Source organism: Maylandia zebra, linkage group LG3 (assembly GCF_041146795.1).
Source record: "Maylandia zebra isolate NMK-2024a linkage group LG3, Mzebra_GT3a, whole genome shotgun sequence".
NCBI classification, from domain to species: Eukaryota; Metazoa; Chordata; class Actinopteri; order Cichliformes; family Cichlidae; genus Maylandia; species Maylandia zebra.
Genome location: NC_135169.1, coordinates 52299580 through 52320721, shown reverse-complemented (window position 1 = coordinate 52320721; position 21142 = coordinate 52299580). Strand labels below are relative to the sequence as shown.

The 21142-nt window shown below is 57.5% G+C and overlaps 11 non-coding genes and 1 pseudogene across 11 annotated transcripts; all 12 read right to left on the bottom strand.

The window, feature by feature from the left end:
- Nucleotides 1-929: 929 nt before the first annotated feature.
- LOC143417312 (5S ribosomal RNA) lies at nt 930-1048 on the bottom strand. Its single transcript, XR_013097532.1, has one exon. It is a non-coding gene; the product is annotated as a 5S ribosomal RNA (ribosomal RNA).
- Nucleotides 1049-5085: 4037 nt separating this feature from the next.
- On the bottom strand, nt 5086-5204 carry LOC143417564 (5S ribosomal RNA). The gene has a single exon (XR_013097746.1). It is a non-coding gene; the product is annotated as a 5S ribosomal RNA (ribosomal RNA).
- Nucleotides 5205-6260: 1056 nt separating this feature from the next.
- On the bottom strand, nt 6261-6379 carry LOC143417770 (5S ribosomal RNA). Its single transcript, XR_013097918.1, has one exon. It is a non-coding gene; the product is annotated as a 5S ribosomal RNA (ribosomal RNA).
- A 1967-nt stretch (nt 6380-8346) lies between these two features.
- LOC143417293 (5S ribosomal RNA) lies at nt 8347-8465 on the bottom strand. Its single transcript, XR_013097513.1, has one exon. It is a non-coding gene; the product is annotated as a 5S ribosomal RNA (ribosomal RNA).
- Nucleotides 8466-9596: 1131 nt separating this feature from the next.
- On the bottom strand, nt 9597-9715 carry LOC143417333 (5S ribosomal RNA). The gene has a single exon (XR_013097554.1). It is a non-coding gene; the product is annotated as a 5S ribosomal RNA (ribosomal RNA).
- Nucleotides 9716-10616: 901 nt separating this feature from the next.
- LOC143417287 (5S ribosomal RNA) lies at nt 10617-10735 on the bottom strand. The gene has a single exon (XR_013097507.1). It is a non-coding gene; the product is annotated as a 5S ribosomal RNA (ribosomal RNA).
- Nucleotides 10736-11866: 1131 nt separating this feature from the next.
- LOC143417769 (5S ribosomal RNA) lies at nt 11867-11985 on the bottom strand. The gene has a single exon (XR_013097917.1). It is a non-coding gene; the product is annotated as a 5S ribosomal RNA (ribosomal RNA).
- Nucleotides 11986-12886: 901 nt separating this feature from the next.
- LOC143417768 (5S ribosomal RNA) lies at nt 12887-13005 on the bottom strand. Its single transcript, XR_013097916.1, has one exon. It is a non-coding gene; the product is annotated as a 5S ribosomal RNA (ribosomal RNA).
- A 2042-nt stretch (nt 13006-15047) lies between these two features.
- Nucleotides 15048-15166, bottom strand: LOC143417767 (5S ribosomal RNA). Its single transcript, XR_013097915.1, has one exon. It is a non-coding gene; the product is annotated as a 5S ribosomal RNA (ribosomal RNA).
- A 2832-nt stretch (nt 15167-17998) lies between these two features.
- Nucleotides 17999-18117, bottom strand: LOC143417526 (5S ribosomal RNA; annotated as a pseudogene).
- Nucleotides 18118-19677: 1560 nt separating this feature from the next.
- On the bottom strand, nt 19678-19796 carry LOC143417766 (5S ribosomal RNA). Its single transcript, XR_013097914.1, has one exon. It is a non-coding gene; the product is annotated as a 5S ribosomal RNA (ribosomal RNA).
- Nucleotides 19797-20854: 1058 nt separating this feature from the next.
- On the bottom strand, nt 20855-20973 carry LOC143417764 (5S ribosomal RNA). Its single transcript, XR_013097912.1, has one exon. It is a non-coding gene; the product is annotated as a 5S ribosomal RNA (ribosomal RNA).
- Nucleotides 20974-21142: the final 169 nt, after the last annotated feature.

Here is a 21142-nt window from a genome sequence, read left to right as displayed (position 1 = left end):
GATGGCCTCGGCCAGAAGCACAGGGTCTGGTGTGATATGAGTGGCCTGAGCCAGAGCCACAGGCCCTGGTGTGGTGTAAGTGGCCTCAGCCAGCAGCCACAGGCCCTGGTGTGGTGTAAGTGGCCTCAGCCAGCAGCCACAGGCCCTGGTGTGGTGTAAGTGGCCTCAGCCAGTGCCACAGGCCCTGGTGTGGTGTAATTGGCCTCAATAGCAACTAAGGCCCTGGTGTGGTGTATGTGGCCTCAGCCAGCAGCCACAGGCCCTGGTGTGGTGTACATGGCCACAGCCAGCAGCCACAGGCCCTGGTGTGGTGTAAGTGGCCTCAGCAAGTGCCACAGGCCCTGGTGTGGTGTAAGTGGCCTGAGCAAGAGCCACAGACCCTGGTGTGGTGTAATTGGCCTCAATAGCAACTAATGCCCTGGTGTGGTGTAGGTGGCCTCAGCCAGCAGCCACAGGCCCTGGTGTGGTGTAAGTGGCCTCAATAGCAACTAATGCCCTGATGTGGTGTAAGTGGCCTCAGCCAGCAGCCACAGGCCCTGGTGTGGTGTAAGTGGCCTGACCAAGAGCCACAGACCCTGGTGTGGTGTAATTGGCCTCAATAGCAACTAAGGCCCTGGTGTGGTGTAGGTGGCCTCAGCCAGCAGCCACAGGCCCTGGTGTGGTGTAAGTGGCCTCAGCCAGCAGCCACAGGCCCTGGTGTGGTGTAAGTGGCCTCAGCCAGCAGCCACAGGCCCTGATGTGGTGTAAGTGGCCCCAGCCGGTCACTCAGTCCCTGGTGTGGTGTAGGTGGCATCAGCTAGCAGCACAAGACATTGGAAAACAGCCAAAAGCAATGTCGTTAATGTGCCCTCATTAATGGGCAGCTGCTTTTGGTCTTTTAATACACCCCTTCTCTGGATCAAAAGCGGTTCAATGACATGAAAATGAAAGGCTTACAGTACCAGGTATTCCCAGGCAGTCTCCCATCCAAGTACTAACCAAGCCCAGCCCTGCTTAGCTTCCGAGATCAGACGAGGTCGGGGGTGCTCAGGGTGGTATGGCCGTAAGCTGCTGACCTCAGCACAATGTCTCAATTTATGGATTCAAGTGATTAGGTGGCAAGTACCTGAAGTTACGAAGACAATCCTTTAACCATACCTGCATGTTTGCATAATACCCTAACCCAAAGGCTCAGTTTGGCATTTATCTAACAGCACAGGCCCTGGATTGTTGAAGATGGCCTCTGGAACCAGCACAGGGCCTGGTGTGTTGTACATGGCCACAGCAAGCAGCACAGGGCCAGGTTTGGTGAAGATGGCCTCGGCCAGAAGCGCAGGGTCTGGTGTGATATGAGTGGCCTGAGCAAGAGCCACAGGCCCTGGTGTGGTGTAAGTGGCCTCAGCCAGCAGCCACAGGCCCTGGTGTGGTGTAAGTGGCCTCAATAGCAACTAAGGCCCTGGTGTTGTGTATGTGGCCTCAGCCAGCAGCCACAGGCCCTGGTGTGGTGTAAGTGGCCTCAGAAGTAAATAAGGCCCTGGTGTGGTGTAAGTGGCCTCAGCCAGCAGCACAGGGCCTTGTGTCTTGTACATGGCCACAGCAAGCAGCACTGGGCCAGGTTTGGTGAAGATGGCCTTGGCCAGAAGCACAGGGTCTGGTGTGATATGAGTGGCCTGAGCAAGAGCCACAGGCCCTGGTGTGGTGTAAGTGGCCTCAGCCAGAAGCCACAGGCACTGGTGTGGTGTAAGTGGCCTCAGCCAGCAGCCACAGGCCCTTGTGTGGTGTAAGTGGCCTCAGCCAGTGCCACAGGCCCTGGTGTGGTGTAAGTGGCCTCAGCCAGCAGCCACAGGCCCTGGTGTGGTGTAAGTGGCCTGAGCAAGAGCTACAGACCCTGGTGTGGTGTAATTGGCCTCAATAGCAACTAAGGCCCTGGTGTGGTGTAGGTGGCCTCAGCCAGCAGCCACAGGCCCTGGTGTGGTGTAAGTGGCCTCAGCCAGCAGCCACAGGCCCTGGTGTGGTGTAAGTGGCCTCAGCCAGCAGCCACAGGCCCTGGTGTGGTGTAAGTGGCCTCAGCCAGTGCCACAGGCCCTGGTGTGGTGTAATTGGCCTCAATAGCAACTAAGGCCCTGGTGTGGTGTATGTGGCCTCAGCCAGCAGCCACAGGCCCTTGTGTGGTGTACATGGCCACAGCCAGCAGCCACAGGCCCTGGTGTGGTGTAAGTGGCCTCAATAGCAACTAAGGCCCTGGTGTGGTGTAAGTGGCCTGAGCAAGAGCCACAGGCCCTGGTGTGGTGTAAGTGGTCTCAGCCAGCAGCCACAGGCCCTGGTGTGGTGTAGGTGGCCTCAGCCAGCAGCCAAAGGCCCTTGTGTGGTGTAAGTGGCCTCAGCCAGCAGCCACAGGCCCTGGTGTGGTGTAAGTGGCCTCAGAAGCAAATAAGGCCGTGGTGTGGTGTAAGTGGCCTCAGCCAGAGCCACAGGCCCTGGTGTGGTGTAAGTGGCCTCAATAGCAACTAAGGCCCTGGTGTGGTGTAAGTGGCCTCAGCCAGAGCCACAGGCCCTGGTGTGGTGTAAGTGGCCTCAGCCAGTGCCACAGGCCCTGGTGTGGTGTAAGTGGCCTGAGCAAGAGCCACAGACCCTGGTGTGGTGTAATTGGCCTCAATAGCAACTAAGGCCCTGGTGTGGTGTAGGTGGCCTCAGCCAGCAGCCACAGGCCCTGGTGTGGTGTAAGTGGCCTCAGTCAGAAGCCACTGGCCCTGGTGTGGTGCAGGTGGCCTCAGCCAGCAGCCACAGGCCCTTGTGTGGTGTAAGTGACCTCAGCCAGCAGCACAGGGCCTTGTGTCTTGTACATGGCCACAGCAAGCAGCACTGGGCCAGGTTTGGTGAAGATGGCCTTGGCCAGAAGCACAGGGTCTGGTGTGATATGAGTGGCCTGAGCAAGAGCCACAGGCCCTGGTGTGGTGTAAGTGGCCTCAGCCAGCAGCCACAGGCCCTGGTGTGGTGTAAGTGGCCTCAATAGCAACTAAGGCCCTGGTGTTGTGTATGTGGCCTCAGCCAGCAGCCACAGGCCCTGGTGTGGTGTAAGTGGCCTCAGAAGTAAATAAGGCCCTGGTGTGGTGTAAGTGGCCTCAGCCAGCAGCACAGGGCCTTGTGTCTTGTACATGGCCACAGCAAGCAGCACTGGGCCAGGTTTGGTGAAGATGGCCTTGGCCAGAAGCACAGGGTCTGGTGTGATATGAGTGGCCTGAGCAAGAGCCACAGGCCCTGGTGTGGTGTAAGTGGCCTCAGCCAGAAGCCACAGGCACTGGTGTGGTGTAAGTGGCCTCAGCCAGCAGCCACAGGCCCTTGTGTGGTGTAAGTGGCCTCAGCCAGTGCCACAGGCCCTGGTGTGGTGTAAGTGGCCTCAGCCAGCAGCCACAGGCCCTGGTGTGGTGTAAGTGGCCTGAGCAAGAGCTACAGACCCTGGTGTGGTGTAATTGGCCTCAATAGCAACTAAGGCCCTGGTGTGGTGTAGGTGGCCTCAGCCAGCAGCCACAGGCCCTGGTGTGGTGTAAGTGGCCTCAGCCAGCAGCCACAGGCCCTGGTGTGGTGTAAGTGGCCTCAGCCAGCAGCCACAGGCCCTGGTGTGGTGTAATTGGCCTCAGCCAGCAGCCACAGGCCCTGGTGTGGTGTAAGTGGCCTCAGCCAGCAGCCACAGGCCCTGGTGTGGTGTAAGTGGCCTCAGCCAGCAGCCACAGGCCCTGGTGTGGTGTAAGTGGCCTCAGCCAGCAGCCACAGGCCCTGGTGTGGTGTAAGTGGCCTCAGCCAGTGCCACAGGCCCTGGTGTGGTGTAATTGGCCTCAATAGCAACTAAGGCCCTGGTGTGGTGTATGTGGCCTCAGCCAGCAGCCACAGGCCCTTGTGTGGTGTACATGGCCACAGCCAGCAGCCACAGGCCCTGGTGTGGTGTAAGTGGCCTCAATAGCAACTAAGGCCCTGGTGTGGTGTAAGTGGCCTGAGCAAGAGCCACAGGCCCTGGTGTGGTGTAAGTGGTCTCAGCCAGCAGCCACAGGCCCTGGTGTGGTGTAAGTGGCCTCAGCCAGCAGCCACAGGCCCTGGTGTGGTGTAAGTGGCCTCAATAGCAACTAAGGCCCTGGTGTTGTGTATGTGGCCTCAGCCAGCAGCCACAGGCCCTGGTGTGGTGTAAGTGGCCTCAGAAGTAAATAAGGCCCTGGTGTGGTGTAAGTGGCCTCAGCCAGCAGCACAGGGCCTTGTGTCTTGTACATGGCCACAGCAAGCAGCACTGGGCCAGGTTTGGTGAAGATGGCCTTGGCCAGAAGCACAGGGTCTGGTGTGATATGAGTGGCCTGAGCAAGAGCCACAGGCCCTGGTGTGGTGTAAGTGGCCTCAGCCAGAAGCCACAGGCACTGGTGTGGTGTAAGTGGCCTCAGCCAGCAGCCACAGGCCCTTGTGTGGTGTAAGTGGCCTCAGCCAGTGCCACAGGCCCTGGTGTGGTGTAAGTGGCCTGAGCAAGAGCTACAGACCCTGGTGTGGTGTAATTGGCCTCAATAGCAACTAAGGCCCTGGTGTGGTGTAGGTGGCCTCAGCCAGCAGCCACAGGCCCTGGTGTGGTGTAAGTGGCCTCAGCCAGCAGCCACAGGCCCTGGTGTGGTGTAAGTGGCCTCAATAGCAACTAATGCCCTGGTGTGGTGTAGGTGGCCTCAGCCAGCAGCCACAGGCCCTGGTGTGGTGTAAGTGGCTTCAGCCAGTGCCACAGGCCCTGGTGTGGTGTAAGTGGCCTGAGCAAGAGCCACAGACCCTGGTGTGGTGTAATTGGCCTCAATAGCAACTAATGCCCTGGTGTGGTGTAAGTGGCCTCAGCCAGCAGCCACAGGCCCTGGTGTGGTGTAAGTGGCCTCAGCCAGCAGCCACAGGCCCTGATGTGGTGTAAGTGGCCCCAGCCGGTCACTCAGGCCCTGGTGTGGTGTAGGTGGCATCAGCTAGCAGCACAAGACATTGGAAAACAGCCAAAAGCAATGTCGTTAATGTGCCCTCATTAATGGGCAGCTGCTTTTGGTCTTTTAATACACCCCTTCTCTGGATCAAATGCGGTTCAATGACATGAAAATGAAAGGCTTACAGCACCAGGTATTCCCAGGTAGTCTCCCATCCAAGTACTAACCAAGCCCAGCCCTGCTTAGCTTCCGAGATCAGACGAGGTCGGGCGTGCTCAGGGTGGTATGGCCGTAAGCTGCTGGCCCCAGCACAATGTCTCAATTTATGGATTCAAGTGATTAGGTGGCAAGTACCTGAAGTTACGAAGACAATCCTTTAACCATACCTGCATGTTTGCATAATACCCTAACCCAAAGGCTCAGTTTAGCATTTATCTAACAGCACAGGCCCTGGATTGTTGAAGATGGCCTCAGGAACAAGCACAGGGCCTGGTGTGTTGTACATGGCCACAGCAAGAAGCACAGGGCCTGGTTTGGTGAAGATGGCCTCGGCCAGAAGCACAGGGCCTGGTGTGATATGAGTGGCCTGAGCAAGAGCCACAGGCCCTGGTGTGGTGTAAGTGGCCTGAGCAAGAGCCACATTCCCTGGTGTGGTGTAGGTGGCCTCAGCCAGCAGTCACAGGCCCTTGTGTGGTGTAAGTGGCCTCAGCCAGCAGCCACAGGCCCTGGTGTGGTGTAAGTGGCCTGAGCAAGAGCCACAGACCCTGGTGTGGTGTAATTGGCCTCAATAGCAACTAAGGCCCTGGTGTGGTGTAGGTGGCCTCAGCCAGCAGCCACAGGCCTTGGTGTGGTGTAAGTGGCCTCAGCCAGAGCCACAGGCCCTGGTGTGGTGTAATTGGCCTCAATAGCAACTAAGGCCCTGGTGTGGTGTAAGTGGCCTCAGACAGCAGCCACAGGCCTTGGTGTGGTGTAAGTCGCCTCATCCAGCAGCCACAGGCCCTGGTGTGGTGTAAGTGGCCTCAGCCAGCAGCCACAGGCCCTGGTGTGGTGTAATTGGCCTCAATAGCAACTAAGGCCCTGGTGTGGTGTAAGTGGCCTCAGCCAGCAGCCACAGGCCCTGGTGTGGTGTAAGTGGCCTCAGCCAGCAGCCACAGGCCCTGATGTGGTGTAAGTGGCCCCAGCCGGTCACTCAGGCCCTGGTGTGGTGTAGGTGGCATCAGCTAGCAGCACAAGACATTGGAAAACAGCCAAAAGCAATGTCGTTAATGTGCCCTCATTAATGGGCAGCTGCTTTTGGTCTTTTAATACACCCCTTCTCTGGATCAAAAGCGGTTCAATGACATGAAAATGAAAGGCTTACAGCACCAGGTATTCCCAGGCAGTCTCCCATCCAAGTACTAACCAAGCCCAGCCCTGCTTAGCTTCCGAGATCAGACGAGGTCGGGCGTGCTCAGGGTGGTATGGCCGTAAGCTGCTGGCCCCAGCACAATGTCTCAATTTATGGATTCAAGTGATTAGGTGGCAAGTACCTGAAGTTACGAAGACAATCCTTTAACCATACCTGCATGTTTGCATAATACCCTAACCCAAAGGCTCAGTTTAGCATTTATCCAACAGCACAGGCCCTGGATTGTTGAAGATGGCCTCAGGAACCAGCACAGGGCCTGGTGTGTTGTACATGGCCACAGCTAGCAGCACAGGGCCTGGTTTGGTGAAGATGGCCTCGGCCAGAAGCGCAGGGCCTGGTGTGATGTGAGTGGCCTGAGCAAGAGCCACAGGCCCTGGTGTGGTGTAAGTGGCCTCAGCCAGAAGCCACAGGCACTGGTGTGGTGTAAGTGGCCTCAGCCAGCAGCCACAGGCCCTGGTGTGGTGTAAGTGGCCTCAGCCAGCAGCCACAGGCCCTGGTGTGGTGTAAGTGGCCTCAGCCAGCAGCCACAGGCCCTGGTGTGGTGTAAGTGGCCTCAGCCAGCAGCCACAGGCCCTGGTGTGGTGTAAGTGGCCTCAGCCAGAGCCACTAAGGCCCTGGTGTAGTGTAAGTGGCCTCAGCCAGTGCCACAGGCCCTGGTGTGGTGTAAGTGGCCTGAGCAAGAGCCACAGACCCTGGTGTGGTGTAATTGGCCTCAATAGCAACTAATGCCCTGGTGTGGTGTAGGTGGCCTCAGCCAGCAGCCACAGGCCCTGGTGTGGTGTAAGTGGCCTCAGCCAGTGCCACAGGCCCTGGTGTGGTGTAAGGGGCCTCAATAGCAACTAATGCCCTGGTGTGGTGTAAGTGGCCTCAGCCAGCAGCCACAGGCACTGGTGTGGTGTAAGTGGCCTCAGCCAGCAGCCACAGGCCCTGGTGTGGTGTAAGTGGCCTCAGCCAGCAGCCACAGGCCCTGGTGTGGTGTAAGTGGCCTGAGCCAGCAGCCACAGGCCCTGGTGTGGTGTAAGTGGCCTCAGCCAGAAGCCACAGGCACTGGTGTGGTGTAAGTGCCCTCAGCCAGCAGCCACAGGCCCTGGTGTGGTGTAAGTGACCTCAGCCAGCAGCCACAGGCCCTGGTGTGGTGTAAGTGGCCTCAGCCAGTGCCACAGGCCCTGGTGTGGTGTAAGTGGCCTGAGCAAGAGTCACAGACCCTGGTGTGGTGTAATTGGCCTCAATAGCAACTAATGCCCTGCTGTGGTGTAGGTGGCCTCAGCCAGCAGCCACAGGCCCTGGTGTGGTGTAAGTGGCCTCAGCCAGTGCCACAGGCCCTGGTGTGGTGTAAGGGGCCTCAATAGCAACTAATGCCCTGGTGTGGTGTAAGTGGCCTCAGCCAGCAGCCACAGGCACTGGTGTGGTGTAAGTGCCCTCAGCCAGCAGCCACAGGCCCTGGTGTGGTGTAAGTGGCCTCAGCCAGCAGCCACAGGCCCTGGTGTGGTGTAAGTGGCCTGAGCAAGAGCCACAGGCACTGGTGTGGTGTAAGTGCCCTCAGCCAGCAGCCACAGGCCCTGGTGTGGTGTAAGTGGCCTCAGCCAGCAGCCACAGGCCCTGGTGTGGTGTAAGTGGCCTCAGCCAGCAGCCACAGGCCCTGGTGTGGTGTAAGTGGCCTCAGCCAGCAGCCACAGGCCCTGGTGTGGTGTAAGTGGCCTCAGCCAGTGCCACAGGCCCTGGTGTGGTGTAAGTGGCCTGAGCAAGAGTCACAGACCCTGGTGTGGTGTAATTGGCCTCAATAGCAACTAATGCCCTGGTGTGGTGTAGGTGGCCTCAGCCAGCAGCCACAGGCCCTGATGTGGTGTAAGTGGCCCCAGCCGGTCACTCAGTCCCTGGTGTGGTGTAGGTGGCATCAGCTAGCAGCACAAGACATTGGAAAACAGCCAAAAGCAATGTCGTTAATGTGCCCTCATTAATGGGCAGCTGCTTTTGGTCTTTTAATACACCCCTTCTCTGGATCAAAAGCGGTTCAATGACCTGAAAATGAAAGGCTTACAGCACCAGGTATTCCCAGGGAGTCTCCCATCCAAGTACTAACCAAGCCCAGCCCTGCTTAGCTTCCAAGATCAGACGAGGTCGGGCGTGCTCAGGGTGGTATGGCCGTAAGCTGCTGGCCCCAGCACAATGTCTCAATTTATGGATTCAACTGATTAGGTGGCAAGTACCTGAAGTTACGAAGACAATCCTTTAACCATACCTGCATGTTTGCATAATACCCTAACCCAAAGGCTCAGTTTAGCATTTATCTAACAGCACAGGCCCTGGATTGTTGAAGATGGCCTCAGGAACAAGCACAGGGCCTGGTGTGTTGTACATGGCCACAGCAAGAAGCACAGGGCCTGGTTTGGTGAAGATGGCCTCGGCCAGAAGCACAGGGCCTGGTGTGATATGAGTGGCCTGAGCAAGAGCCACAGGCCCTGGTGTGGTGTAAGTGGCCTGAGCAAGAGCCACAGGCCCTGGTGTGGTGTAAGTGGTCTCAGCCAGCAGCCACAGGCCCTTGTGTGGTGTAAGTGGCCTCAGCCAGCAGCCACAGGCCCTGGTGTGGTGTAAGTGGCCTGAGCAAGAGCCACAGACCCTGGTGTGGTGTAATTGGCCTCAATAGCAACTAAGGCCCTGGTGTGGTGTAGGTGGCCTCAGCCAGCAGCCACAGGCCTTGGTGTGGTGTAAGTGGCCTCAGCCAGAGCCACAGGCCCTGGTGTGGTGTAATTGGCCTCAATAGCAACTAAGGCCCTGGTGTGGTGTATGTGGCCTCAGCCAGCAGCCACAGGCCCTGGTGTGGTGTAAGTGGCCTCAATAGCAACTAAGGCCCTGGTGTGGTGTAAGTGGCCTCAGCCAGCAGCCACAGGCCTTGGTGTGGTGTAATTGGCCTCAATAGCAACTAAGGCCCTGGTGTGGTGTAAGTGGCCTGAGCAAGAGCCACAGACCCTGGTGTGGTGTAATTGGCCTCAAAAGCAACTAAGGCCCTGGTGTGGTGTAAGTGGCCTCAGCCAGCAGCCACAGGCCCTGGTGTGGTGTAAGTGGCCTCAGCCAGCAGCCACAGGCCCTGATGTGGTGTAAGTGGCCCCAGCCGGTCACTCAGGCCCTGGTGTGGTGTAGGTGGCATCAGCTAGCAGCACAAGACATTGGAAAACAGCCAAAAGCAATGTCGTTAATGTGCCCTCATTAATGGGCAGCTGCTTTTGGTCTTTTAATACACCCCTTCTCTGGATCAAAAGCGGTTCAATGACATGAAAATGAAAGGCTTACAGCACCAGGTATTCCCAGGCAGTCTCCCATCCAAGAACTAACCAAGCCCAGCCCTGCTTAGCTTCCGAGATCAGACGAGGTCGGGCGTGCTCAGGGTGGTATGGCCGTAAGCTGCTGGCCCCAGCACAATGTCTCAATTTATGGATTCAACTGATTAGGTGGCAAGTACCTGAAGTTACGAAGACAATCCTTTAACCATACCTGCATGTTTGCATAATACCCTAACCCAAAGGCTCAGTTTAGCATTTATCTAACAGCACAGGCCCTGGATTGTTGAAGATGGCCTCAGGAACCAGCACAGGGCCTGGTGTGTTGTACATGGCCACAGCTAGCAGCACAGGGCCTGGTTTGGTGAAGATGGCCTCGGCCAGAAGCACAGGGCCTGGTGTGATATGAGTGGCCTGAGCAAGAGCCACAGACCCTGGTGTGGTGTAAGTGCCCTCAGCCAGAAGCCACAGGCACTGGTGTGGTGTAAGTGCCCTCAGCCAGCAGCCACAGGCCCTGGTGTGGTGTAAGTGACCTCAGCCAGCAGCCACAGGCCCTGGTGTGGTGTAAGTGGCCTCAGCCAGCAGCCACAGGCCCTGGTGTGGTGTAAGTGGCCTCAGCCAGCAGCCACAGGCCCTGGTGTGGTGTAAGTGGCCTCAGCCAGTGCCACAGGCCCTGGTGTGGTGTAAGTGGCCTGAGCAAGAGCCACAGACCCTGGTGTGGTGTAATTGGCCTCAATAGCAACTAATGCCCTGGTGTGGTGTAAGTGGCCTCAGCCAGCAGCCACAGGCCCTGGTGTGGTGTAAGTGGCCTCAGCCAGCAGCCACAGGCCCTGATGTGGTGTAAGTGGCCCCAGCCGGTCACTCAGGCCCTGGTGTGGTGTAGGTGGCATCAGCTAGCAGCACAAGACATTGGAAAACAGCCAAAAGCAATGTCGTTAATGTGCCCTCATTAATGGGCAGCTGCTTTTGGTCTTTTAATACACCCCTTCTCTGGATCAAAAGCGGTTCAATGACATGAAAATGAAAGGCTTACAGCACCAGGTATTCCCAGGTAGTCTCCCATCCAAGTACTAACCAAGCCCAGCCTTGCTTAGCTTCCGAGATCAGACGAGGTCGGGCGTGCTCAGGGTGGTATGGCCGTAAGCTGCTGGCCCCAGCACAATGTCTCAATTTATGGATTCAACTGATTAGGTGGCAAGTACCTGAAGTTACGAAGACAATCCTTTAACCATACCTGCATGTTTGCATAATACCCTAACCCAAAGGCTCAGTTTAGCATTTATCTAACAGCACAGGCCCTGGATTGTTGAAGATGGCCTCAGGAACCAGCACAGGGCCTGGTGTGTTGTACATGGCCACAGCTAGCAGCACAGGGCCTGGTTTGGTGAAGATGGCCTCGGCCAGAAGCGCAGGGCCTGGTGTGATGTGAGTGGCCTGAGCAAGAGCCACAGGCCCTGGTGTGGTGTAAGTGGCCTGAGCAAGAGCCACAGGCCCTGGTGTGGTGTAAGTGGTCTCAGCCAGCAGCCACAGGCCCTTGTGTGGTGTAAGTGGCCTCAGCCAGCAGCCACAGGCCCTGGTGTGGTGTAAGTGGCCTGAGCAAGAGCCACAGACCCTGGTGTGGTGTAATTGGCCTCAATAGCAACTAAGGCCCTGGTGTGGTGTAGGTGGCCTCAGCCAGCAGCCACAGGCCTTGGTGTGGTGTAAGTGGCCTCAGCCAGAGCCACAGGCCCTGGTGTGGTGTAATTGGCCTCAATAGCAACTAAGGCCCTGGTGTGGTGTATGTGGCCTCAGCCAGCAGCCACAGGCCCTGGTGTGGTGTAAGTGGCCTCAATAGCAACTAAGGCCCTGGTGTGGTGTAAGTGGCCTCAGCCAGCAGCCACAGGCCTTGGTGTGGTGTAATTGGCCTCAATAGCAACTAAGGCCCTGGTGTGGTGTAAGTGGCCTGAGCAAGAGCCACAGACCCTGGTGTGGTGTAATTGGCCTCAAAAGCAACTAAGGCCCTGGTGTGGTGTAAGTGGCCTCAGCCAGCAGCCACAGGCCCTGGTGTGGTGTAAGTGGCCTCAGCCAGCAGCCACAGGCCCTGATGTGGTGTAAGTGGCCCCAGCCGGTCACTCAGGCCCTGGTGTGGTGTAGGTGGCATCAGCTAGCAGCACAAGACATTGGAAAACAGCCAAAAGCAATGTCGTTAATGTGCCCTCATTAATGGGCAGCTGCTTTTGGTCTTTTAATACACCCCTTCTCTGGATCAAAAGCGGTTCAATGACATGAAAATGAAAGGCTTACAGCACCAGGTATTCCCAGGCAGTCTCCCATCCAAGTACTAACCAAGCCCAGCCCTGCTTAGCTTCCGAGATCAGACGAGGTCGGGCGTGCTCAGGGTGGTATGGCCGTAAGCTGCTGGCCCCAGCACAATGTCTCAATTTATGGATTCAACTGATTAGGTGGCAAGTACCTGAAGTTACGAAGACAATCCTTTAACCATACCTGCATGTTTGCATAATACCCTAACCCAAAGGCTCAGTTTAGCATTTATCTAACAGCACAGGCCCTGGATTGTTGAAGATGGCCTCAGGAACCAGCACAGGGCCTGGTGTGTTGTACATGGCCACAGCTAGCAGCACAGGGCCTGGTTTGGTGAAGATGGCCTCGGCCAGAAGCACAGGGCCTGGTGTGATATGAGTGGCCTGAGCAAGAGCCACAGACCCTGGTGTGGTGTAAGTGCCCTCAGCCAGAAGCCACAGGCACTGGTGTGGTGTAAGTGCCCTCAGCCAGCAGCCACAGGCCCTGGTGTGGTGTAAGTGACCTCAGCCAGCAGCCACAGGCCCTGGTGTGGTGTAAGTGGCCTCAGCCAGCAGCCACAGGCCCTGGTGTGGTGTAAGTGGCCTCAGCCAGCAGCCACAGGCCCTGGTGTGGTGTAAGTGGCCTCAGCCAGTGCCACAGGCCCTGGTGTGGTGTAAGTGGCCTGAGCAAGAGCCACAGACCCTGGTGTGGTGTAATTGGCCTCAATAGCAACTAATGCCCTGGTGTGGTGTAAGTGGCCTCAGCCAGCAGCCACAGGCCCTGGTGTGGTGTAAGTGGCCTCAGCCAGCAGCCACAGGCCCTGATGTGGTGTAAGTGGCCCCAGCCGGTCACTCAGGCCCTGGTGTGGTGTAGGTGGCATCAGCTAGCAGCACAAGACATTGGAAAACAGCCAAAAGCAATGTCGTTAATGTGCCCTCATTAATGGGCAGCTGCTTTTGGTCTTTTAATACACCCCTTCTCTGGATCAAAAGCGGTTCAATGACATGAAAATGAAAGGCTTACAGCACCAGGTATTCCCAGGCAGTCTCCCATCCAAGTACTAACCAAGCCCAGCCCTGCTTAGCTTCCGAGATCAGACGAGGTCGGGCGTGCTCAGGGTGGTATGGCCGTAAGCTGCTGGCCCCAGCACAATGTCTCAATTTATGGATTCAACTGATTAGGTGGCAAGTACCTGAAGTTACGAAGACAATCCTTTAACCATACCTGCATGTTTGCATAATACCCTAACCCAAAGGCTCAGTTTAGCATTTATCTAACAGCACAGGCCCTGGATTGTTGAAGATGGCCTCAGGAACCAGCACAGGGCCTGGTGTGTTGTACATGGCCACAGCTAGCAGCACAGGGCCTGGTTTGGTGAAGATGGCCTCGGCCAGAAGTGCAGGGCCTGGTGTGGTGTAAGTGGCCTCAGCCAGCAGCCAAAGGCCCTGGTGTGGTGTAAGTGGCCTCAGCCAGCAGCCACAGGCCCTGGTCTGGTGTAAGTGGCCTCAGCCAGCAGCCACAGGCCCTGGTGTGGTGTAAGTGGCCTCAGCCAGAGCCACAGGCCGTGGTGTAGTGTAAGTGGCCTCAGCCAGTGCCACAGGCCCTGGTGTGGTGTAATTGGCCTGAGCAAGAGCCACAGACCCTGGTGTGGTGTAATTGGCCTCAATAGCAACTAATGCCCTGGTGTGGTGTAAGTGGCCTCAGCCAGCAGCCACAGGCCCTGGTGTGGTGTAAGTGGCCTCAGCCAGTGCCACAGGCCCTGGTGTGGTGTAAGGGGCCTCAATAGCAACTAATGCCCTGGTGTGGTGTAAGTGGCCTCAGCCAGCAGCCACAGGCACTGGTGTGGTGTAAGTGGCCTCAGCCAGCAGCCACAGGCCCTGGTGTGGTGTAAGTGGCCTCAGCCAGCAGCCACAGGCCCTGGTGTGGTGTAAGTGGCCTGAGCCAGCAGCCACAGGCCCTGGTGTGGTGTAAGTGGCCTCAGCCAGAAGCCACAGGCACTGGTGTGGTGTAAGTGGCCTCAGCCAGTGCCACAGGCCCTGGTGTGGTGTAAGTGGCCTCAGCCAGCAGCCACAGGCCCTGGTGTGGTGTAAGTGGCCTGAGCCAGCAGCCACAGGCCCTGGTGTGGTGTAAGTGGCCTCAGCCAGAAGCCACAGGCCCTGGTGTGGTGTAAGGGGCCTCAATAGCAACTAATGCCCTGGTGTGGTGTAAGTGGCCTCAGCCAGCAGCCACAGGCACTGGTGTGGTGTAAGTGCCCTCAGCCAGCAGCCACAGGCCCTGGTGTGGTGTAAGTGGCCTCAGCCAGCAGCAACAGGCCCTGGTGTGGTGTAAGTGGCCTCAGCCAGCAGCCACAGGCCCTGGTGTGGTGTAAGTGGCCTGAGCAAGAGGCACAGGCCCTGGTGTGGTGTAAGTGGCCTCAATAGCAACTAATGCCCTGGTGTGGTGTAGGTGGCCTCAGCCAGCAGCCACAGGCCCTGGTGTGGTGTAAGTGGCCTCAATAGCAACTAATGCCCTGGTGTGGTGTAAGTGGCCTCAGCCAGCAGCCACAGGCCCTGGTGTGGTGTAAGTGGCCTGAGCAAGAGCCACAGACCCTGGTGTGGTGTAATTGGCCTCAATAGCAACTAATGCCCTGGTGTGGTGTAAGTGGCCTCAGCCAGCAGCCACAGGCCCTGGTGTGGTGTAAGTGGCCTCAGCCAGCAGCCACAGGCCCTGGTGTGGTGTAAGTGGCCTCAGCCAGTGCCACAGGCCCTGGTGTGGTGTAAGTGGCCTCAATAGCAACTAATGCCCTGGTGTGGTGTAAGTGGCCTCAGCCAGCAGCCACAGGCCCTGGTGTGGTGTAAGTGGCCTGAGCAAGAGCCACAGACCCTGGTGTGGTGTAATTGGCCTCAATAGCAACTAAGGCCCTGGTGTGGTGTAGGTGGCCTCAGCCAGCAGCCACAGGCCCTAGTGTGGTGTAAGTGGCCTCAGCCAGCAGCCACAGGCCCTGATGTGGTGTAAGTGGCCCCAGCCGGTCACTCAGTCCCTGGTGTGGTGTAGGTGGCATCAGCTAGCAGCACAAGACATTGGAAAACAGCCAAAAGCAATGTCGTTAATGTGCCCTCATTAATGGGCAGCTGCTTTTGGTCTTTTAATACACCCCATTCTCTGGATCAAAAGCGGTTCAATGACATGAAAATGAAAGGCTTACAGCACCAGGTATTCCCAGGCAGTCTCCCATCCAAGTACTAACCAAGCCCAGCCCTGCTTAGCTTCCGAGATCAGACGAGGTCGGGCGTGCTCAGGGTGGTATGGCCGTAAGCTGCTGGCCCCAGCACAATGTCTCAATTTATGGATTCAACTGATTAGGTGGCAAGTACCTGAAGTTACGAAGACAATCCTATAACCATACCTGCATGTTTGCATAATACCCTAACCCAAAGGCTCAGTTTAGCATTTATCCAACAGCACAGGCCCTGGATTGTTGAAGATGGCCTCAGGAACCAGCACAGGGCCTGGTGTGTTGTACATGGCCACAGCTAGCAGCACAGGGCCTGGTTTGGTGAAGATGGCCTCGGCCAGAAGCGCAGGGCCTGGTGTGATGTGAGTGGCCTGAGCAAGAGCCACAGGCCCTGGTGTGGTGTAAGTGGCCTCAGCCAGAAGCCACAGGCACTGGTGTGGTGTAAGTGGCCTCAGCCAGCAGCCACAGGCCCTGGTGTGGTGTAAGTGGCCTCAGCCAGCAGCCACAGGCCCTGGTGTGGTGTAAGTGGCCTCAGCCAGAAGCCACAGGCCCTGGTGTGGTGTAAGTGGCCTCAGCCAGCAGCCACAGGCCCTGGTGTGGTGTAAGTGGCCTCAGCCAGAGCCACAGGCCCTGGTGTAGTGTAAGTGGCCTCAGCCAGTGCCACAGGCCCTGGTGTGGTGTAAGTGGCCTGAGCAAGAGCCACAGACCCTGGTGTGGTGTAATTGGCCTCAATAGCAACTAATGCCCTGGTGTGGTGTAAGTGGCCTCAGCCAGTGCCACAGGCCCTGGTGTGGTGTAAGGGGCCTCAATAGCAACTAATGCCCTGGTGTGGTGTAAGTGGCCTCAGCCAGCAGCCACAGGAACTGGTCTGGTGTAAGTGGCCTCAGCCAGCAGCCACAGGCCCTGGTGTGGTGTAAGTGGCCTCAGCCAGAGCCACAGGCCGTGGTGTAGTGTAAGTGGCCTCAGCCAGTGCCACAGGCCCTGGTGTGGTGTAAGTGGCCTGAGCAAGAGCCACAGACCCTGGTGTGGTGTAATTGGCCTCAATAGCAACTAATGCCCTGGTGTGGTGTAAGTGGCCTCAGCCAGCAGCCACAGGCCCTGGTGTGGTGTAAGTGGCCTCAGCCAGTGCCACAGGCCCTGGTGTGGTGTAAGGGGCCTCAATAGCAACTAATGCCCTGGTGTGGTGTAAGTGGCCTCAGCCAGCAGCCACAGGCACTGGTGTGGTGTAAGTGGCCTCAGCCAGCAGCCACAGGCCCTGGTGTGGTGTAAGTGGCCTCAGCCAGCAGCCACAGGCCCTGGTGTGGTGTAAGTGGCCTCAGCCAGAAGCCACAGGCACTGGTGTGGTGTAAGTGGCCTCAGCCAGTGCCACAGGCCCTGGTGTGGTGTAAGTGACCTCAGCCAGCAGCCACAGGCCCTGGTGTGGTGTAAGTGGCCTCAGCCAGCAGCCACAGGCCCTGGTGTGGTGTAAGTGGCCTCAGCCAGTGCCACAGGCCCTGGTGTGGTGTAAGTGGCCTGAGCAAGAGTCACAGACCCTGGTGTGGTGTAATTGGCCTCAATAGCAACTAATGCCCTGGTGTGGTGTAGGTGGCCTCAGCCAGCAGCCACAGGCACTGGTGTGGTGTAAGTGCCCTCAGCCAGCAGCCACAGGCCCTGGTGTGGTGTAAGTGGCCTCAGCCAGCAGCCACAGGCCCTGGTGTGGTGTAAGTGGCCTCAGCCAGCAGCCACAGGCCCTGGTGTGGTGTAAGTGCCCTCAGCCAGCAGCCACAGGCCCTGGTGTGGTGTAAGTGGCCTCAGCCAGCAGCCACAGGCCCTGGTGTGGTGTAAGTGGCCTCAGCCAGCAGCCACAGGCCCTGGTGTGGTGTAAGTGGCCTTAGCAAGAGCCACAGGCCCTGGTGTGGTGTAAGTGGCCTCAGCCAGAAGCCACAGGCCCTGGTGTGGTGTAAGTGGCCTCAGCCAGCAGCCACAGGCCCTGGTGTGGTGTAAGTGGCCTCAGCCAGAGCCACAGGCCCTGGTGTGGTGTAAGTGGCCTCAGCCAGCAGCCACAGGCCCTGGTGTGGTGTAAGTGGCCTCAGCCAGCAGCCACAGGCCCTGGTGTGGTGTAAGGGGCCTCAATAGCAACTAATGCCCTGGTGTGGTGTAAGTGGCCTCAGCCAGCAGCCACAGGCACTGGTGTGGTGTAAGTGCCCTCAGCCAGCAGCCACAGGCCCTGGTGTGGTGTAAGTGGCCTCAGCCAGCAGCCACAGGCCCTGGTGTGGTGTAAGTGGCCTCAGCCAGCAGCCACAGGCCCTGGTGTGGTGTAAGTGGCCTGAGCAAGAGCCACAGGCCCTGGTGTGGTGTAAGTGGCCTCAGCCAGCAGCCACAGGCCCTGGTGTGGTGTAAGTGGCCTCAGCCAGTGCCACAGGCCCTGGTGTGGTGTAATTGGCCTCAATAGCAACTAAGGCCCTGGTGTGGTGTAAGTGGCCTCAGCCAGCAGCCACAGGCCTTGGTGTGGTGTAAGTCGCCTCATCCAGCAGCCACAGGCCCTGGTGTGGTGTAAGTGGCCTCAGCCAGCAGCCACAGGCCCTGGTGTGGTGTAAGTGGCCTCAGCCAGTGCCAGAGGCCCTGGTGTGGTGTAATTGGCCTCAATAGCAACTAAGGCCCTGGTGTGGTGTAGGTGGCCTCAGCCAGCAGCCACAGGCCTTGGTGTGGTGTAAGTGGCCTCAGCCAGAGCCACAGGCCCTGATGTGGTGTAAGTGGCCCCAGCCGGTCACTCAGGTCCTGGTGTGGTGTAGGTGGCATCAGCTAGCAGCACAAGACATTGGAAAACAGCCAAAAGCAATGTCGTTAATGTGCCCTCATTAATGGGCAGCTGCTTTTGGTCTTTTAATACACCCCTTCTCTGGATCAAAAGCGGTTCAATGACATGAAAATGAAAGGCTTACAGCACCAGGTATTCCAAGGAAGTCTCCCATCCAAGTACTAACCAAGCCCAGCCCTGCTTAGCTTCCGAGATCAGATGAGGTCAGGGGTGCTGAGGGTGGTATGGCCGTAAGCTGCTGGCTCCAGCACAATGTCTCAATTTATGGATTCAAGTAATTAGGTGGCAAGTACCTGAAGTTACGAAGACAATCCTATAACCATACCTGCATGTTTGCATAATACCCTAACCCAAAGGCTCAGTTTAGCATTTATCCAACAGCACAGGCCCTGGATTGTTGAAGATGGCCTCAGGAACCAGAACAGGGCCTGGTGTGTTGTACATGGCCACAGCTAGCAGCACAGGGCCTGGTTTGGTGAAGATGGCCTCGGCCAGAAGCACAGGCCCTGGTGTGATATGAGTGGCCTGAGCAAGAGCCACAGGCCCTGGTGTGGTGTAATTGGCCTCAATAGCAACTAAGGCCCTGGTGTGGTGTAAGTGGCCTCAGCCAGAGCCACAGGCCCTGGTGTGGTGTAAGTGGCCTCAGAAGCAAATAAGGCCGTGGTGTGGTGTAAGTGGCCTCAGCCAGAGCCACAGGCCATGGTGTGGTGTAAGTGGCCTCAATAGCAACTAAGGCCCTGGTGTGGTGTAAGTGGCCTCAGCCAGAGCCACAGGCCCTGGTGTGGTGTAAGTGGCCTCAGCCAGTGCCACAGGCCCTGGTGTGGTGTAAGTGGCCTGAGCAAGAGCCACAGACCCTGGTGTGGTGTAATTGGCCTCAATAGCAACTAATGCCCTGGTGTGGTGTAAGTGGCCTCAGCCAGCAGCCACAGGCCCTGGTGTGGTGTAAGTGGCCTGAGCAAGAGCCACAGACCCTGGTGTGGTGTAATTGGCCTCAATAGCAACTAAGGCCCTGGTGTGGTGTAGGTGGCCTCAGCCAGCAGCCACAGGCCCTGGTGTGGTGTAAGTGGCCTCAGCCAGCAGCCACAGGCCCTGGTGTGGTGTAAGTGGCCTCAGAAGCAAATAAGGCCGTGGTGTGGTGTATGTGGCCTCAGCCAGCAGCCACAGGCCCTGGTGTGGTGTAAGTGGCCTCAATAGCAACTAAGGCCCTGGTGTGGTGTAAGTGGCCTCAGCCAGCAGCCACAGGCCTTGGTGTGGTGTAAGTCGCCTCATCCAGCAGCCACAGGCCCTGGTGTGGTGTAAGTGGCCTCAGCCAGAGCCACAGGCCCTGGTGTGGTGTAATTGGCCTCAATAGCAACTAATGCCCTGGTGTGGTGTAAGTGGCCTCAGCCAGCAGCCACAGGCCCTGGTGTGGTGTAAGTGGCCTCAGCCAGCAGCCACAGGCCCTGATGTGGTGTAAGTGGCCGCAGCCGGTCACTCAGGCCCTGGTGTGGTGTAGGTGGCCTCAGCCAGCAGCCACAGGCCTTGGTGTGGTGTAAGTCGCCTCATCCAGCAGCCACAGGCCCTGGTGTGGTGTAAGTGGCCTCAGCCAGAGCCACAGGCCCTGATGTGGTGTAAGTGGCCCCAGCCGGTCACTCAGGCCCTGGTGTGGTGTAGGTGGCATCAGCTAGCAGCACAAGACATTGGAAAACAGCCAAAAGCAGTGTCGTTAATGTGCCCTCATTAATGGGCAGCTGCTTTTGGTCTTTTAATACACCCCTTCTCTGGATCAAAAGCAGTTCAATGACATGAAAATTAAAGGCTTACAGCACCAGGTATTCCCAGGCAGTCTCCCATCCAAGTACTAACCAAGCCCAGCCCTGCTTAGCTTCCGAGATCAGACGAGGTCGGGCGTGCTCAGGGTGGTATGGCCGTAAGCTGCTGGCCCCAGCACAATGTCTCAATTTATGGATTCAAGTGATTAGGTGGCAAGTACCTGAAGTTACGAAGACAATCCTATAACCATAACTGCATGTTTGCATAATACCCTAACCCAAAGGCTCAGTTTGGCATTTATCCAACAGCACAGGCCCTGGATTGTTGAAGATGGCCTCTGGAACCAGCACAGGGCCTGGTGTGTTGTACATGGCCACAGCTAGCAGCACAGGGCCTGGTTGGGTGAAGATGGCCTCGGCCAGAAGCACAGGGTCTGGTGTGATATGAGTGGCCTGAGCCAGAGCCACAGGCCCTGGTGTGGTGTAAGTGGCCTCAGCCAGCAGCCACAGGCCCTGGTGTGGTGTAAGTGGCCTCAGCCAGTGCCACAGGCCCTGGTGTGGTGTAAGTGGCCTCAGCCAGCAGCCACAGGCCCTGGTGTGGTGTAAGTGGCCTCAGCCAGAGCCACAGGCCCTGGTGTGGTGTAAGTGGCCTCAGCCAGCAGCCACAGGCCCTTGTGTGGTGTAAGTGGCCTCAGCCAGAGCCACAGGCCCTGGTGTGGTGTAAGTGGCCTCAGCCAGCAGCCACAGGCCCTGGTGTGGTGTAAGTGGCCTCAATAGCAACTAATGCCCTGGTGCGGTGTAAGTGGCCTCAGCCAGCAGCCACAGGCCCTGGTGTGGTGTAAGTGGCCTCAGCCAGCAGCCACAGGCCCTGATGTGGTGTAAGTGGCCGCAGCCGGTCACTCAGGCCCTGGTGTGGTGTAGGTGGCCTCAGCCAGCAGCCACAGGCCTTGGTGTGGTGTAAGTCGCCTCATCCAGCAGCCACAGGCCCTGGTGTGGTGTAAGTGGCCTCAGCCAGAGCCATAGGCCCTGATGTGGTGTAAGTGGCCCCAGCCGGTCACTCAGGCCCTGGTGTGGTGTAGGTGGCATCAGCTAGCAGCACAAGACATTGGAAAACAGCCAAAAGCAGTGTCGTTAATGTGCCCTCATTAATGGGCAGCTGCTTTTGGTCTTTTAATACACCCCTTCTCTGGATCAAAAGCAGTTCAATGACATGAAAATGAAAGGCTTACAGCACCAGGTATTCCCAGGCAGTCTCCCATCCAAGTACTAACCAAGCCCAGCCCTGCTTAGCTTCCGAGATCAGACGAGGTCGGGCGTGCTCAGGGTGGTATGGCCGTAAGCTGCTGGCCCCAGCACAATGTCTCAATTTATGGATTCAAGTGATTAGGTGGCAAGTACCTGAAGTTACGAAGACAATCCTATAACCATAACTGCATGTTTGCATAATACCCTAACCCAAAGGCTCAGTTTGGCATTTATCCAACAGCACAGGCCCTGGATTGTTGAAGAT